Below are 18565 nucleotides of genomic sequence, written 5' to 3' on the forward strand. Positions count from 1 at the left end.
GATATTCACAATATCCAGCAGAAAGCAAAGGGGCAGCTGGAGTTCCCAGCTGAAAGAGTCCGGGCAATAGACAGAGATAACACTATCAGATGGGGCACTCACCACAACAGACAAATAACACCATCAGAAGGGGCACTCACAACAGAGATGACACCATCAGATGGTGCACTCACCACAACAGACAGAGATAATACCATCAGATGGGGCACTCACAACAGAGATGACACCATCAGATGGGGCACTCACAACAGAGATGACACCATCAGATGGGGCACTCACAACAGAGATGACACCATCAGATGGGGCACTCACCACAACAGACAGAGATAACACCCTCAGATGGGGCACTCACCACAGCTAGCAGAGTCAACTGGTGAATCTGAAGCCCTCGTCTGAAGTTCCTGATTGAGCTTTTTGCTCCGTGCTGAACTTCAAGCTTTTATTCCCCACTGCAGGCACTTTTATACTAGGGGATAAACACTAGCAACACCTGTTGGACACAGTTCGCCTTTTGGCTGTTCTTAAGGACACAATGTTTTATTTTACTCTGGGGCTGTTCTGCTGGTCTCTTCCTGAGGAAAGAAGACCAAGAGAGCAGGCTTAGAGAGACCTCAGAGGCTTCCTGACACACGGACATTGACAGTATAGAGCAGACTAAAAAAGTCCCCAAAACTCAGACAGCCACTGCAAGGATTGGACCAAGGCACAAAGTCGATTTTGCTGTAATTTTAATGGGCATTTGCATTGAATCTGTAGATTGATTTCAGTAAGATTGTCATTTTTGCTATGTTGGTTCTACCTTCACAAGAGAATAGGAGATCTTTTCATTTTCTGAAGTCTTCATTTTCTTTCTTCAAAGATTTAAAGTTTTTATCATGCAGAATTTTCCACTTGTTTGAATAAAGTTACTCCAAAATATTTTATGGTATTTATGACTATTGTAAAGGATGGTATTGCTCATTTATCATATGTGTAGAAGAGGTGCTTTGGGGTTGTTTTCAGATTCTGTCTATGAGAAAATAATTCTGCTGTGAACATAGGTGAGAACATGTCCTATGGTATGGTTGAGCATCTTTTTTGTATAGGTCAAAAAACTGGTATTGCTGAGTTTTAAGGTATGGTTGCCTAATTTTCTAAAAAGTCGCCATACTAGGATCCAAAGCAACTGTACCAGTTTGCACTTCCACCAGCAATGGAGGAGTTTTTTCTTTTTTTTTTTTTTTTTTTTTTTGTTTTTCGAGACAGGGTTTCTCTGTGGCTTTGGAGCCTGTCCTGGAACTAGCTCTTGTAGACCAGGCTGGTCTCGAACTCACAGAGATCCGCCTGCCTCTGCCTCCCGAGTGCTGGGATTAAAGGCGTGCGCCACCACCGCCCGGCGGAGGAGTTTTTTCTTTATCCTACATTCTCTTAAAGCATACATTGTCAGCAGTGGGTTTTTTGTTTTTTATTTTATTTTTTATTGGGAATTTCCGTCTCCTCTTCTCCTCCCACTTCCCTCCCCTCCTCTCCACCCATGCCCCCACTCCCTCCCTCTCCAGGCCAGGGAGCAGTTTGTCCCCTTGGTCGGGATCCCTGCACTGTGGGAGGTCCAGGGTCCTCCCAGCTTTCCCCAGGTTGGGGGGGGGGAATGTTGGGCGTCCAGGCTGGCGGGGCTCACACAGAGCCCGTCCATGCAGTGGAGTCGAGGTCCAGCGCTATTGTCCTTGGCTTCTCGGTCGGCCTCCACCGTCGGCCACATTCAAAGAGTCTGGTTTGATCGCATGCTCCATCGGTCCCATTCCAGCTGGCCTTGGTGGTCTCCCATTGGATCTGTCACACCGTCTCGGTGGGTGGGCGCACCCCTCTCGGTCCTAGCTTCCTTGCGCGTGTTCTCCCTCCTTCTGCTCCTCATTGGGACCTTGGGAGCTAGGTCCGGTGCTCCAGTGTGGGTCTCTGTCTCCGTCCATTGCCAGATGAAGGTTCTATGGTGGTGTGCAGGATGTTCATCCGTGTGGCTGTGGGACGGGGCCAGTTCAGACACCCTTTCCTCATTAGCAGTGTTTTTAATCTTGGTCATTTTTACAAGGATAAGATGGAATCTCAGAGTTGTTTTAGTTTTACATTTCTCCAATGGGTAAAGATGTTGAACATTTTTAAAGTGTCTTTCAGTCATTTTAAGTTCATCTGTTGAGTCTTCAGTTTAGGTCTGTACCGAATACTTTAATTAGATTATGACTAATTTCCTGAGTTCTTTGTATGTTTTGGAGTGGATTAGTAAAGATATTTTTACCATTTTATAGGTTGATATTGTATCTTGTTGGCTATGTCCTTTGCTAAACAGAAGCTTCTCAGTTCAGGAGATCTCATTTATTAATTGTTCTTCTCAATGTCTGTGTCACTGAGGCTGTGTCTGAGATGTACCAATGAATTCAAAGGTACTTCTAACTTTTTCTTCTGTGAGGTTCAATGTGGTTGGTTTTATGTTGAGGTTCTTGATTCATTTAAACTTGAGTTTTGTGCATAGAGATGAATATGGATCTGTTTTCATTCTTCTGCATGTTGATGTCTAGTTAGGCCAGCATCATTAGTTGAATATGCTTTTTCTTTTCCATTTTCCTATCAGCTAGGCAGACTTGCAAATTAAGAGGAGGATCGCTTACAAGCTTTTAATTAGATATAAAATGGCTAAAGCCTTAGTTATAATACTCTTATTGGGAGATCTTGGGCCACTAAGTAAAATTCTTAAAGGGAGCAATGAGCCAATTTCCAATAGAGAGCTTATAGAAGCTGCCAGACGGGTACTCAAGCAGGGGGAGTATAGATCAACAGGTAAAGTATACAATAGTCAGCAAGTACAGTATATTAATTATGATTCAGCTATGGCAGGTGTGTGTATTAAGTACAAAGCTTATTCTACAGCGGCTTTATGAAAAGTGAACGCTTTTCATGGCTGCACCTTCCCATTTTTGCCAGTTAAGATATTAAACTCTAAGATGTGTGGTGGCAAGATGGCACAGGACAAAGAGAAAAAGAAGAAAGCAAGCATCTTGGACTTGTCTAAGTGCTTTGACAAGACCATCCGAGTGAAGTTCCAGGGTGGCCGGGAAGCCAATGGGATCCTGAAAGGGTTTGACCCACTGCTCAGGACCTTCGAGTACATGCGAGACCCCGATGACCAGGACAAGCTGACAGAGGACAAAGGGCAGCTGGGGCTCGTGGTGTGCCGCGCGCACCTCGGTGGTGTTTATCTGCCCACAGGAAGGCATGGAGGCCACCCCGAACTGGTTCGTGAAGCAGCAGGATGCTTAGCAGGTGGAGGGCAACCTGACCCTGGGAACCTCCCTTCCTGTGTGAACTTCCGTTTGGTGTTTTTGTTTCTGTTTTTTATTTTGCTTTTTTTTTTTTTTTAATAAAATTGCCCACTTGATTAAAAAAAAAAGAAAGGAAGGAAGAAGCAGGAAAAGTTTGAAAGTTATGCAAAACCGAGGTTTGTTCCAAGAGGACAGTTTTATTAGTATTGAAAAGAAAACCCCAGGGCAGGCAAGATGGGAATCGGGAATCATAGCTGCTTAGAGGAGGAAAACAGAGAGGGAAGAGAAAAAGATAAGCTGTTTGTTTTAGGCTTACAAGGAGATTAGTCACAGGGTGGAGAGGCAGCTAGCCACTCGGCTTTAGAGAGAGTGAGAAAGCAGAGCATATCAGGAAAAAAAAGCCGACTTATGCTCTGGCCAGCACTGGCAAAAAAAAAAAAAAAAAAATAGTTGCAGATTCAGCAGAACGTGATGGATCATGGGGACTGTGATAGGGGCTGGGAATTCTGCTAGGAAAGGTTCATTATCTCGTTATAGTGGTAATTATCCCACCTATCTCTTCATCGTGGCTTAAGATGAGCCTTCCTTGGGGAGTGGTCCTTAGCCAGGTGTCTTAGTGGCCTCGCTCTGTTAACTTGTTTACAGTTGGGTAGCTTGGGATGCTAGATTCCACCCAGGACAGAGATTTTATCTTCTCAACCAAAAGGAACTAGTTTTCCCTTAATGTGTCTTCACTGTTTCTGTATCATTCTCTCCTGATATCACAGAATTAGGGGGTCCAGCCAGCCCTAGACCTTAAATAGCACTTTGAGACAAACATGTTTGTGTCTGAAAGGGGAGGAGAGTTGCTATCTCACTTCCTGAGCAAACTTCTTTGAGCTCAAACAAACCTCATGCTTGTACCACCATTACCCACTGAGCCATCTCCCCCAGCCTCCATAACTCCTCCCCCTCCCCGTGTGTGTTTCTTTTAATTTTTTTTTTTTTTTTTTTTTTTTTTGGTTTTTCGAGACAGGGTTTCCCTCTTTTAATTTTTTTAAGATAGGGCTTCTCTGTGTAACAGTTCTCACTATCCTGGAATTCTCTTTGTAGACCAAGCTGGCCTTGAACTCAGAGATCCACCTGTCTCTGCCTCCCGAGTGCTGGGGTTGAGATTGTGACCCACCACTGCCCGGCTATTCCTCTTTTTCTTAATAAACTGTCTCTGGTTCTACCACTGCACACATCCCTGATCCGACTTCGTGTTCTGAGATACAACAACCTAGCACCCTCTTTCGTCTTCACCTATGAAGATGTGTAAACATGTGTAAACATGGCTCAAATATAGCAAAAGACCAGGTCACAAACAAAAACAAAACAAAACCCAAACAACAACAACCAACCAAAGCAAACCGTGATGCCGTGGCAAGCTCACGATAGAGTGGCGAGAGTGGTTTCCTGGCCAAGACTGAGAGTGTGCATGAGCAAAAGAACAGACCCAGTGATGAGTGAACCCCCCCACCCAACTCAGCTCAGTCTCTCAGGAGCCTATTCAAGGCCTGAGAACTGGGGCAGACCTGCCCTGCTCCCACAAAATCTGGCCTAGTTCTTCTGAATGGGACTGCTGTATTTGCAAACGTTTGGCCTGGAGTCTACTATTTCACGGTTTGTTCTCATTTGTATGAGAAGCAGAGATTAGGAAACCCAAGTGTAGTCCGGAGAATGGACGGCGGTATCCACCTGTGATGTGAAATGAGCCCCGGGGCGAGATGGAAATGTTTCTTGCATGTGCACTGTCACGCTTGTCCCTATACTGCTCTCCTGCTGTCTATAACAGGGACGCTCAGAAGCCACTTCTCAAACATCGCCAGCATCTTACTGTCTTCCAGCACTTCCACCGAAGTCTCAACAGACATAGTTTTTATTTTCTTTCTGCACCCAGAGCCGCGCTGGAAGAATTTAGAATTGCAACCAGAGATAAGAGTCGGGAATTTGTTGCTCTCTACTTTGTCATTTCAAATAGATTCAGGGCTGTTTAGTACTGAATCCATTTGTGTGTAGATAGAGAAAACACAAGAAGTACAAACAGATGTGCAGTAGAAAGTCCCCTTCCTTCCTTCCTTTGAGTACCAGTGTGGATCTCTACTCCAGCTTCTGACAGAACCGGCTCTTTCCTCATGACTTTGACAGGACTAAGACAGCGTCAAACACACTCTTTAAATCTTCACTGCTTGCCTCAAAACTGAACGGTCAACTTTTTTATACCTATTGTTCAAGTCGGGCCCAAATACTTTCTCCTCTTAGGTCCTGAGCTTGACCCAGCTGAGATGACCAGGTCTTGTGTCTCTAAACAATGAGATACAGAGACAAGTGGATTGGAACAGGAAAAGAGAGCGTACATTGAAGGAGTGAGCTTGGAAATAGGCCTGAACTATAGCCAGGTTCAGGCTCTGAAAGAGGTTGAGCCAGGGGCTCTGAGACCTTTTCTGAGTCGTTTATGTGCTATGCGTTCTTTTTGTAATGCTTTGTTTTGATGAAGGTAGCTTACAGTTGGTAGGGTTTCCAGGGTTCTGTGGGTTTCTTTCATATGTTAATCTTGATATCCCCCCTCTCTGCCCTACCCTCCTACCACAAGCAGACCCTCAACCACTGAGACCTGCCAACAGGCTTTACCAGCACATGAGTCAGTGAATGTCCCTGGCTGGGCAGTCTCTTTATCTGCAGTATCGGACAAGAGTTCTATTCATATCACCAATATCATATTATTGTTACATATGAATTTTGTTCAAACCTCTTCAGTAAGCGCCAAGACTATGTGGCAGAATTTCTAGGTGTCAGATCTACAACAACGATGTATCAGATTTCCACCAAGGCATTTTGAGTGGAGCGTAGCTGTATAGACACACATCCTCCATCCACTGGGGTTCTCAGCTGGGTAGGGCTTAAAGAACCAGATGGGATCTGGATTCTGACCAAGTCCATATTTTAGCTGTGTCCCAAGACACATGGGGAGGTAGAGGAGGGAGGCTGCACATTATGAATGTCCTTTTCTTTGTTGCCCCGACTTTGATCAGCAGCCATATCTGTCATGTTGAAGTGAACTGTCGTAGCACGAGGCTGTCTAACTGGAAATACAGAGTGGCGCGCCAGCTGTGCTCACTGGGGAGTAGAATTGGAATTCATTCTTTCTGAAAAACTCTTTTGAGAAGAATGTTTAGGGAAGCTAGCCCAAACAGTACACGGACCATCCGTTGCTCTGGGGCTACAGCTTCTGCTTCAGAATCTAGTGAGCGAGTTAAGAATAGGTAAGACAAGGCCCTAGGCAAGACATTGCGTATTTAGTCCACAGTGATATCAAGGTGACCTTGGAGAAAGTTGTCCATGTGGTTTTCATGTCTGCATCTTACTATGATCTCACCAAAGTATCTATTCTTCCTGAGGTTCCCACCCTACTGGTGTTGTGGGTCCACTACAAGCTTGCTGTTAAGATTTATTTTTATTGATGTGTTTGTGTGAGTGTATATGGGTACCTGAAGAGGCCGAAAGAGGGAATTGGTCCTTTGGAGTTGGAGTAAAAGGAGATTATGAACCACCTAACATGCAACCTGCTGGAAAGTGAATTTGGTTCTTCTGGACGAGCAACAAGTGCTCTAACTGTTGAGCCATCCAGTCTTTCATTTTCTTCAAATTTTTATTATTTAGTTCTCTCCCCAACCCTGTGTGTGTCTGCCTTTGTCTCTCTGTGTGTGTCTGTCCGGGTGGGTATGCACACGTGACTTCTGTTGTCTGTTAAGAGCAGAGGCACTAGCCTCCAGAGCTGGAGTAGCAGGCAGTTGTCAACTGCCCGATGTGGGTGTTGGAAGCCAAACTCAGGCCATCTGCAAAAGCAGTGAGTACTCTCAACTGCTAAGTTAACTTTCCAACTTCAGGTTTCTGTTAATAGCTATGGGGACGATAGTCCAATCTTGGGGGGACAGGTGGCAGTAGAGAAGGAGCGTGCTTCTTTCATTTGAAACATCTCTCCAGTTGGTTGAAACAGGATCCCACATATCCCTCCTTGCACCAAGAACCACAGCACTGCAATTTACACTCATACTAAACAATCCGTCAAAAAAATCTGTTTAACTGCACAAAGCAAATCTATTTTGAAGCCAATTGTGTCTTGAAAGTCTCAGAACTGCTCATCTTCATTGGTCTCACTAGAAGGCCAAACAGTAAACTCCTCTGTTATTCGAGTCGTCAGTGAGACCCTTGTTGGCCACTTTTGTACTGTCCTCTTTGCTAGGGAGAGGAAAGGACTTCTTAAAAACTGCCATTTCTCATGGACACTGACTTGTCTAGGTACCTGAGTTTCTCTCTTTGAGTTGGCTGCTTGAAAGTCTTGAATCAAATTTGTGACCAGAGTACGTATCCTGAGCAGTCCACTGGTGATTGCTTCTAGTTTTCTTTGCCCAGTTTCGTCCTTTATTCCATTTTTCTTTCTTTTTGAGAAAGAAAGGCTTTGTTTTGGCTCACAGTTTGAAAGGGTATGGTCCACCATGGCAGAGAAGGCTCTAGCTCTGGCAGCAGAAGCGTGAGGTGGCTGGTCACACTGTGTCCACAGTCAGAATGGAGAGAGAGGGATCATGGAGGGGGGGACTTATGATTAATGTAATCTTCTATGTAGAAATATTCTTTCAACCAATATTTTTTTTTAAAATTTTGAGCCAGGTGGTGGTGGCACATACCTTTAATCTCAGCACTTGGGAGGCACTGTGAGTTTGAGGCCAGCCTAGTCTACAGAGTGAGTTTCAGAACAGCCAGGGCTGTTACACAGGGAAACCCTGTCTTGAAAAAAACAGAACAGAACAAGACAAAATAAAACAAAGGACCTTTGCAATGATTGATCCATTTTCATATAATATATAACAAAGTAATTGATAGCTTTATTTGTAATGACTGACATATTTCCACAAACTGATGTTTAAAAATATAAATTTTATTTGTCTTAATTAGTAAAAGATAGTCTGCTATAAACAAACAAAATGACAGATATTGATTGTGGAAGTACTGATGAAATATTGGTGATTTTAAAAGAATATAGGGGTTTGAGAGATGGCTCAGAGGTTAAGACCTGGTTTTGATTCCCAGCACCCACATGGTATCTCACAACTGTTTATAACTGCAGTCTAAGAGGATCCACTGCCTTCTTCTAGTCTTCATGGGCGTCAAGACCACATGTGGTGCACAGACATACATGCAGAGAAAATACCAACACACATTAGGTACATAAACTGATTAAATTAAAAAAATAATATTACTGAGAGTTGGTAAGTTCTAACATGTGTTTACTTGAGTCAGTGGCATTAATTCATAGTTTATATTTAGGGTCTCTGAATGAGGATTACTGGGAAACTGAAACATTTAAAAAAATTATATAATAGTCCATGGACCCCAATTTGTACTGTGTATATACATTTGGGTATGGGGCTATCCACTGGTGCTTCTTAAATTTAAAATGACTCAAGTTTGTCCATTCAGCTGTATCCAAACTGATGATCTCTTTTGAGATTCGGAGCCTTTGAGGATGGACTTATCTTCATTTCTGCTATCTTCTTGATATTAATGGGGATCCTGTAAACAAACAAAGACATTCAGTTTTGTATACACGTGCCCGGAAGGACACACACACACACACACACACACACACACACACACACACACGAACTGTATTTTAATAAATGTTCTTCTATGTTCCTACTTTATCCTGACTGTACCCTGACTATGGTGAGGGTGCTGTGTGTATTTTATTTTAAAAGTTTTATATTAAAATCTCAAAAAGAAAAGAAAAAACAGAAGAGCCATTCTAGGAAGATCTATCTGCCTTTAATTTGGCCTTAATAATAATTTTTTCTGCAGTGTGGTGAGATCCTTTATGGCATGCTATAAAATGAGGCCCCAATTTCTTCAGCCCATAAAATATCTAGAACTATTCAAAGCTGCTTTCAAAATGTCAGAAACCACAGCATCTGAGGCCCAGAGGAGAGGCCTGGGTCTCCCATATGGGAAGGTTGTTAAAAATCCATGTCAGAAGTGCACGCTTTTCCTTAACTCCAGAAATGCTGCTTTCATTTGTGTGAAATGTGTCCTGGTGGCGACGGGCCATGCGAAGCTGGTTAGGGGCTGCTGAGCCCCAGGGAACCGGAGGCTAAGGCAGAAAAGGCATTCTGCTGGAAAAAACACAATTTAAACATGGCGAATTCGAAAAGCTTAGTGAGAAACCCTTTCCATTCTATGCACAGCCCTGCCCTTCATGGGAAAGACCCTCTTAGAGGTGACTGGGAAGAAAATAACGGGAAAGAAGCCTCCATGGGCATATTGAGTGAAGAAGAACCAACATAGAATGTCACTTGCTCTCATGCCAGTGTTTGTCCAGCAGAACTTTCTGCAAGGATGGATATGTTCTCTGTCTGTGCTGTCCAGTATGGGAGCCACTAGCCACATGTAACTATGGAACCCTTGATATGAGGCTATTGTTATGAAGAATTGAATATGCCATTTTATTTCATGGCTATGTGAGTGTAGTGGTTGCTGCCTTGAGATTTCATGAGGTTTGTCTCAAAGAAGGTAGGCCTTTTGGGGGGTGTATTTTTAGATATTTCCCACATGACTAAGGCTATGGTCCCTGGGGATTTGTAAACTGAGTGTGCCCATGCTCTGTCTGTCTATCTCGGCACTCTTGCTGTCTGTCCTTCCTAAGCAAAGCAGTGTGCTTTTTTCCCTCCCATTCTCCTTGCAAAAGAGAAGCAGTCAGCCGGGCTGGGCTGCCTGCCAGAGCACTCCCTATCTTCTCCTCTCAGCTTGGCGAAGAGGAGAACTCATCCTTAGGAGGGGATTATTGAGCCTGAGCTCACCAGCCACAATGGTGATGTTGGTGGTATGGGGGAGACGGCGAGCAGTCTGTATTAACAAGGCTGAGTTAGGTTCTCCTAACCCCCGGGTGAGTGACAGCTGAAGCATCTTGGTCAGCAGCAAAGCAAGATCGAGGCCAGGATGTGAGCTTGATGGCACCTCTTCATTTAGATGCGGCCGGGGATGCCAGGCTGTTGAAGATCAAGTACAGGAACAGGAAGAACTTCAGCTTGGGTTTGCTCAGTAATTCACTGTGGCACCTAGCAAGTGGCTTCTTGAGTGCTCTTGAGTTCAATTAGGAACTTGGCCTAGAGTACAAGCTGTGGGAAACCGCCGTGGCCACATTGTGCAGCCCTGGTTTGGGTCCCATCGTGGGCTGCACACCACAGAATCAGATGTTAGCAGCTGAAATCTCAACGTAACATGTTTGAAAAAAAGCACATGTTTATTATCTGTGTAGTAAAACAAATTCATAAAAGACTGGGGATGTAGCTCGGTTGGTAGAAGGCTTCTGTAGCATTATAGGAAGTCCTCTGTTTCATTTACAGCACCCATAAATATGCTTTGGTGGCACATGACTACAATCCCAGCACTTGGGGGTTTGGGCAGGAGGATCAGGAGTTCAGGTTTGAGGTTAGCTTGGCCTACATGAAACTCTGTCTCAAAAACTTTAGTGAGTCATTTTTTTTTTTAAAGTTACTTACTTGCGGTCTTGGGAGAGAGCCCCAGGGAGTGAGGTGAAAAAGTTGGCTTTACTCCTTGCCTGGGCAGTGTGGGAGAGCTCACCTTGCCCCTGGCAGACTGTAAGGTGGCCTGGGTACAGGAGAGATGGCCCCGCCCCTCACCACCTGTGGCAAAGCTGGTATTCTGTCTCCCCCAACCCCTGCCTCTGTATGGGAGAGTTGACCCTGGAGGTGTGGATTCAGGGGATGTGGCCCCCACCCCTTGCTAAAGTGGTCCGGTAGAGCTGGTCCCACCCAACCTAGCTGCAGCCCTCTAGAGAGCTGGTCCTACACCTTGCCTGGGCATAAGAGTTAGCCCCACCTCTTGCAGGCTTTGGCATTTGGGTGAGTTGGTTCTGCCCCTCACCAGGACAGTGCTGGAGAGCTAACTCTGGTGGTGTGGTGTGAACTGCAATATGGTCTGAGATCAGGGGCCTTCGACTTCCCCAGCTCCATTCACCTCTCTCTCCCTCCCTCCCTCTCTCCCTCCCTCCCTCTCTCTCTTTTTCTCTCTGTCTCTGTCTCTCTCTTTCTCTCTGTGTGTGTGTTTGTAGGTCTGTGTGTCGACCTCCATGAAGCCGATGGGCCAGTCAGTGTGTGCCTGTGCTGACCCGTGTGCATTCTGTGTGCTGGCGTATGCCTGGATGCCTGTCAGTGACTGCCTGCCTAGTGGCCTTTCCCTGGGGTGAATACTGTATGTCTTAGCTGTCTGCAAGTCTATGAATCTTCAGTTTCTTGGCCTCCTGAGACCGTCTTCATTTCCTGGCTTAGGGAAGGAAGATCTTTCAGTTGACGTCACAGTTGCTCAGTAGAAGTCCTGTGGAAGACACTGTAGGAAAGACTCAGCCATCGCAATAGACCATGGCAAGATTCTTTAGAGAGTACATGACACGTTGGGTTATGGTGTCTATAGTCAACCTTGGGCTACTTCCAGAGAGGCTTCCTGGAGGAAGTGGCCTGAACATTGGGCCTGAAAGTGGAGGAGATACTTGTCCAGTAAGCAAGGACTTTTGTGCCCTGGGATTTTTCCTTATGGTGTAGAAATAGAGGAGCTTGGCACATTGAGGTTCAGCCCTGGGGAAAGTCTATGACATATGCTTATTGAGCCACACACAACTGTTGAAAATAGAAAGCCAGAAGAACCCATGCGTCTCAATTTTCTTCACACAAAAACAGCCACTGTTAACAGTTTGGTCCAGCCTTAGATATTGAACATATAGCTTTAAGATATAGTACTAGGACTGAGAAGACAGCTCAACCAGCAAAATACTTATCATGTAAGGATGAAGCCCTGCTTTTGACTCCTAGAACCTACATTAAAAAGCCAGATGTGGTGGCACATGCTTTACATCTCAGCACAGGGGAAGCAGACAGGCAGATCTCTCTCTGTGCCTTACTGGTCAGCAAACCTAGCTAAACCAGTGAGCCTCAGGTTCTAAGTCAGAGACACTGCTCAAAAACAAACAAACAAACAAACAAAACCAAGCAAGCAAACAAATAAAAACCCAGGTAGATGGAACGTGAGGGATGGCATCTGAGGTTGACCTCTGACCTCCACATGCACTTGCACTTACACAGACACATAGACATAAGAGCCATAGCCACAGCCACACACATACACACACACACACACACATACACACACATGCACACACAGAGAGAAACATACACACAGAGCCACAGAGACCCCCACAACCATACATATATGCAGAAAAACATACACGCTGAATCACACAGACCCCACAGCCACACACATACACAAAAAAACATACACAGAGCCACACAGACGCACACATAGAAAAACATATGCACAGAGCCCACCCCTAACACACACACACACACACACACACACACACACACACACAGACAGAGATAGAGAGAATGCCTGGAATGGTGGTGCATGCTCTAGAATGTCAGCACTTCAGAGGCAGAGGCAGGAGAATTGCCTTCAGTTCTCAGCCAGCCTGGTTTACAGTGTGTTCTAGGCCAACTGGGGCTGCAGAGGGAAACCTTGTCTTAAAAACCAAACCAAACAAACAGACAGCAAATAAAATCATGTAGTATGTTGCATTTAGTAATTTTTCTACTAAGTACTAATTCCCTGTATATGCATGCATTGTGTATGGGATGATCATGAAGACTCTCATTCTCCCCACAATCTCTTGGCTGCCCCCCCCCCTCTATCCCCATGCCTACAAAGCTGAAGAGCAAGCCTTGGCAGCTGATCTGAGCTTTCTTGTCTCAGATATAGATTTTTTTCTGGCCAGTGGTTGTTAGTGTTTTAGAACCTCCCACCTGGGAATCCTACAGAGTGTACATGATGCCCCATTTGAGCACTGTAGGAACTCCCTGCCCCCAGGCAGCACTGCCTTGGATGCCACAAGCTGCAGTTTTAAAATGCTCCTGAGTGTCCATCCTCAGATCTGCAGCAGAACACCTGCAGCAGCCTTCCCTGACCCTTGCTCTCCCCGCCTGCCACCCCATGGATCCCATAGATCTTCCCTTTCTAACTCCCTGCCCCTGCGATCTTGCTTTTTCCCAGCTCCCAACTCCAGTAGGCACCCCCTGCTAACCCATGGGCTATGCCTGCCATAAAACCAGGTAGGCAGCCTGCAGACATTCTCTCTCAGTTCTCCCAGATCCAATCACCCAGTCTCAACCCCAGCTTTGCATTAGGATACCCTTCGGAGCCTTCCCTGCTCCCATCTCCTGGGGATCCCACAGATAGTCTCCTTCTAATCTTTCCAGCCACATGTTGCTTTGTCCCAGACCCTAACCCTAGAAAGCTTGCCTGCTAATCCAAGGGCTGCTCCTCCTATATGTTAGTATGCTGAAGGCGGATCCACACCTCTCTTTTTGCTCCTCCAGTTCTAATCCCCCAGTCTTATCCAAGCTACGTAGCAGAAAACCTGATCTCTCTTTCCTCTTTGACCCCATACCCACAAAGACCTTCTCCAGCCTTTCTGCCTTCAACTCATCCTAGTATCCCAGCCTCCAACCAGTAAGCATCCCTTGTGAACACACCAGTAAGCATCCCCTGTGAACACACCAGTAAGCATCCCCTGTGAACACACCGGTAAGCATCCCCTGTGAACATACCATTAAGCATCCCCTGTGAACACACCAGTAAGCATTCCCTGTGAACACACCAGCTGAGCAGGCCTGGAAAACAGGCAACACACAGCCATCACACTCTGAAACTCCAGAGACAAAAGAGAAACCAAGGAATAAAAAGCCAACTCAAAAAAGAAAAATTCAGAAATGGACACCTAGACCTATAACCATTTCAAATCCAGATACCTAGACCCCAGCATATAAACAGAATCAATAACAACCAGGCCAATATGTCTCCACTAGAGCCCAGCTATCCTACCACAACAAGTACTGACTATTCCAACATAGCTGAAGCGCAAGAAAAAAGACCTTAAACCCAATCATATGAAGATAGTTGAGGTCCTTAAAGAAGAAATGATTAAATACCTTAAATACATCCAGTAAAACATAAACAAAAATGGAGGAAATTGAAAAAAAATCTCTTAAAGAATCCAAGAAAACAAAAACAGTTGAAGGGAATAAATAAAACAGTTCAAGACCTAAAAAATGGAAATAGAGAATAAAGAAGACAAAAAACTGAGGGAATTCTGGAAATGAGAAACCTATGAATTTAAACAAGAACTACAGAGGAGGGGGCTGGAGAGATGGCTCAGAGGTTAAGAGCATTGCCTGCTCTTCCAAAGGTCCTGAGTTCAATTCCCAGCAACCACATGGTGGCTCACAACCATCTGTAAAGGGGTCTGGTGTCCTCTTCTGGCCGGCAGGCATACACACAGACAGAGTATTGTATACATAATAAATAAATAAGTATTAAAAAAAAAAGAACTACAGAGGAAAGATTCACCAACATAATACAAGAGAAGGAAGAGAGAATTTCAGTTGAATATATAATAGAAGAAATGGATACATCAGTCAAAGAAAGCGTTAAATCCCCTCCCCTTCTGACACAGAACACCCAGGAAATCTGGGACACTATGAAAAGACCAAATCTAAGAATGATAGGGATAGAAGAAGAAGAATCCCAGCTCAAAGACCTAGAAAATATTTTCAAATAAATCATAGAAGAAAATTTTTCCTAACCTAAAGAAGGAGATGACTATCAAGGCACAAGAAGCTTACAGAACACAAATAGATTGGACCAGAAAAGAAAGTTCCCATTAACACATAATAATCAGAATGCTGGACATACAGACCAAAGAAAGAATATTAAAAACTGAAAATAAAAAAGACAAGTAACATGTAAAGGTAGACCTATTAGGATTACACCTGATTTCTCAATGGTGATTCAAAAAGCTGGAAAGACCTGGACAGATGTGCTACAGATACTAAGAGATCACAGATGCTGTCCAGACTGTTATATCCTGCAAAACTTTCAATCACATGTGGAAGACTTCAATACCCTACTCTGACCAATAGACAGGTTATCTAGACAAAAACAAAATAGAGAAATTCTGTAGCTAACAGATACTATAAACCAAAGGGACCTAACAGATATTTACAGAACAGTTCACCCAAATACAAAAGAATATATGATCTTGTATTCCATGGAACTTTCTCCAAAACTGACTACATACTTGGACACAAAGCAAGTCTCAACAGATATAAGAAAATTGAAATAACCACTGTAACCTATTCAACTACAATGGCTTAAAGTTATAGACCACCAACAACAGAAACAACAGAAAGGCCCACAAACTCATGGAAACTGTATTGAATAAAAAATGGGTGAAGACACCAGGAGAACACCATCCACAGAATCAACTAAGCAGGGTTCATAGGTGCTCAAGGAAACTGAAGCAACAATCATGGAGCCTGCAAGGGTTTGTTCCAGGTCCTCTGCAAATATGTTGTGGTTGTTTAGCTTGGAGCTTTTGTGGAACTCCCAACAGTGGGAGCGGACATCTCTGACTCTTTTCCCTGCTCTTGGGACCCATTTTCTCCTACTGGGTTGCCTTATCTAGCCTTGATATGAGGGTTTTTGCCTACTATTATTGTATCCTGCTCAATTGCTATTCTGGTTGGGGGGGGGACTCTTATTTTCTGAAGGGAAATGGAGGAGGAGTGGATCTGTGGAAAAGGGGAGGTGGTGTAAATGGAAACCCTGCTTTGGTTTCCTGGCTGCTCACACCTGCATAATCACACAGAAACTTACAACACTGGCCAACAGCTCATGCATATTTATAGCTAGCTCTTATATCTTAAATTAACCCATTTTTATTAATCTGTGTATCACCATGAGGCTGTGACTTACTGCTAAGGTTTTGGTGTCTTTCTTCTTTGGCAGCTACATGGCACCTCCCTGACTCCACCTTCTTTCCCCCTCTGTCTCTGCTTGGATTTTCTGCCTTGCTTTATTTTGCTCTGCCATAGGCTGTAGTAACATCTTTATTAACCAATGGTAATAAAACATATTCACAGCATACAAAGGGGAATCCCACATCAGAGTGGGGTTAGAATGAGAAGGGGTAGAGGGAGACAGAGATGTGGTCAGGATGTATTATATGAGAGAAGAATAAAAAAAGAAAAAAGAAACATGGGTCAAAAAAGAAATAAAGAAATTAAAGACTTTCTAGAATTCATTGAAAATGAATACACAGCACACCCAAATTTATGGAACACAATGAAAGCAATGCTAAAAGAAAAAGTTCATAACACTAAATGCCTTCATAAATATATCGGAGAGATCTAATAATAGTAACTTAACAGCATTCCTGATAGCTCTAGAAAAAGGAAAGAAGCAAATCACACCCAAGAGGAGTAAATGATAAGAAATATTCAAACTGAGGGCTGGAATCAATAAAATAGAGACAAAAAGAACAATACAAATAGTCGAAGAAACAAAGAGTTGGTTCTTTGAGAAAATAAAAAGGATGGACAAACTCTTATCCAAACTAACTAAAAGGCAGAGAGAGAATATCTAAATTAACAAAATCAGAAAGGGGGACATAACAACAGACAACAAGGAAATCCTGGTAATCATAAGGACATATTTTAAAAACCTGTATTCCACCAAACTGGAAAAATCTAAAACAAATGAATAATATTCTCAAGGCATAACACCTATGAAAGTTAAATCAAGACCAGCTAAACAATTTAAACAGACTTACAAGACCTAGTGAAATAGAATCAGTTATAATAGTGATAATAGTTACAATAGTCTCCACCACCCCCAGATAGCCTAGGGTCAGATAGTTTTAGCTCAGAATTCTACCAGACCTGCAAAGAACAGTTGATTCCAATATTCCTCAAGTCATTTCACAAAATAGAAACAGAAAAAAAATTTATGAGGCTACAGTTACCCTGACACCCAAATCACATAAAGACTCAAAGAATTACAGACCAATTTCTTTTATGAACATAAATGTGAGAATACTCAATAAAATACTTGCAAACAGAATCCCCAAACACATCCAAAAGATCATCCACCAGGACCAAGTAGGCTTCATCCCAGAGATGCAGGAATGTTTTAACATATAAAAATCAGTAAATGTAATCCACCATGTAAACAAACTGAAAAAAAAAAACCTTACATGATCATCTCATTAGATGCTGAAAAAGCATTTGATGAATCCAACACCCCTTCATGATAAAAGTCCTGGAGAGATTATGGATACAAGGGACATATATAAACTAATCAACAAGCCTATAGTCAACATCAAATTAAATGGAGAGAAACTCAAAGCAATTCCACTAAAATCAGGAACAAGAGGTTGTCCACTCTCTCATAGCTATTCAATATAGTACTTGAAGTTCTAGCTAGAGCAATAAGACACCAAAAGAAGATCAAGGGTACATACATTCAAAAGGAAGAAGTCAAACAAAGTACCATTATTTGCAGATGGCATGATAGTATACATAAGTGACCCTAAAATTCCACCAGAGAATTTCTACAGCTGATAATCACTTTCGACAAGGTGGCTAGAAAGAAGATTAACTCAGAAAAATCAGTAGCCCTTCTTATATACAGATGACAAATGTATTGAGAAAAAAATCAGGGAAACAATACACTTCACAATAACCTCAAATACTATAAAATATCTTGGGGTAATTCTAACCAAGCAAGTGAAAGACCTATATGTCAAGAACTTTAAGTCTTCGAAGAAAGAAACTGAAAAAGATACCAAAAAATGGAAAGATCTCCCACGCTCATGGGGACTAACAGTAAAAATGGCCTACCAAAAGCAATCTGCAGATTCAATGCAATTCCTATCAAAATTCCAACACAACTCTTTACAGACCTTGAAAGGCCAATTCTCAACTTCATATGGAAAAACAAATGAAAAACCCAGGAGAGCCAAATCACCACAAAACAGCCAAAGCACTGCTGGATATTTTACCATCCCAGATTTCAAACTGTCCTACAGAACCATACTTGTAAAAACTGCATAATATCAGCATGAAACAGACATGTTGATCAATGGAATCAAATTGAAGATCCAGGCATAAATCCATACACATATGGACATCTTATTTATAATAAAAGCATCTTAACTTTACCTTAAGTTCCCATGCATTCCTTGTTACCAAAAGTTTGAATTTCTCAGGTATAATTCTATCCAATACACATTAGGAACTATCTAATTATTTCATTGATCCCTTAATGTTCCTTAGCAAGTGTATGTATACACA

General features: G+C 43.2%; 1 pseudogene; it reads left to right on the forward strand.

Moving 5' to 3' along the window:
• Positions 1 to 2987: 2987 nt before the first annotated feature.
• LOC119804571 lies at positions 2988 to 3288 on the forward strand (annotated as a pseudogene).
• The last annotated feature ends 15277 nt before the right edge of the window (positions 3289 to 18565 follow it).

The sequence above is a fragment of the Arvicola amphibius genome, chromosome X (genome assembly GCF_903992535.2).
Source record: "Arvicola amphibius chromosome X, mArvAmp1.2, whole genome shotgun sequence".
Lineage (NCBI taxonomy): Eukaryota > Metazoa > Chordata > Mammalia > Rodentia > Cricetidae > Arvicola > Arvicola amphibius.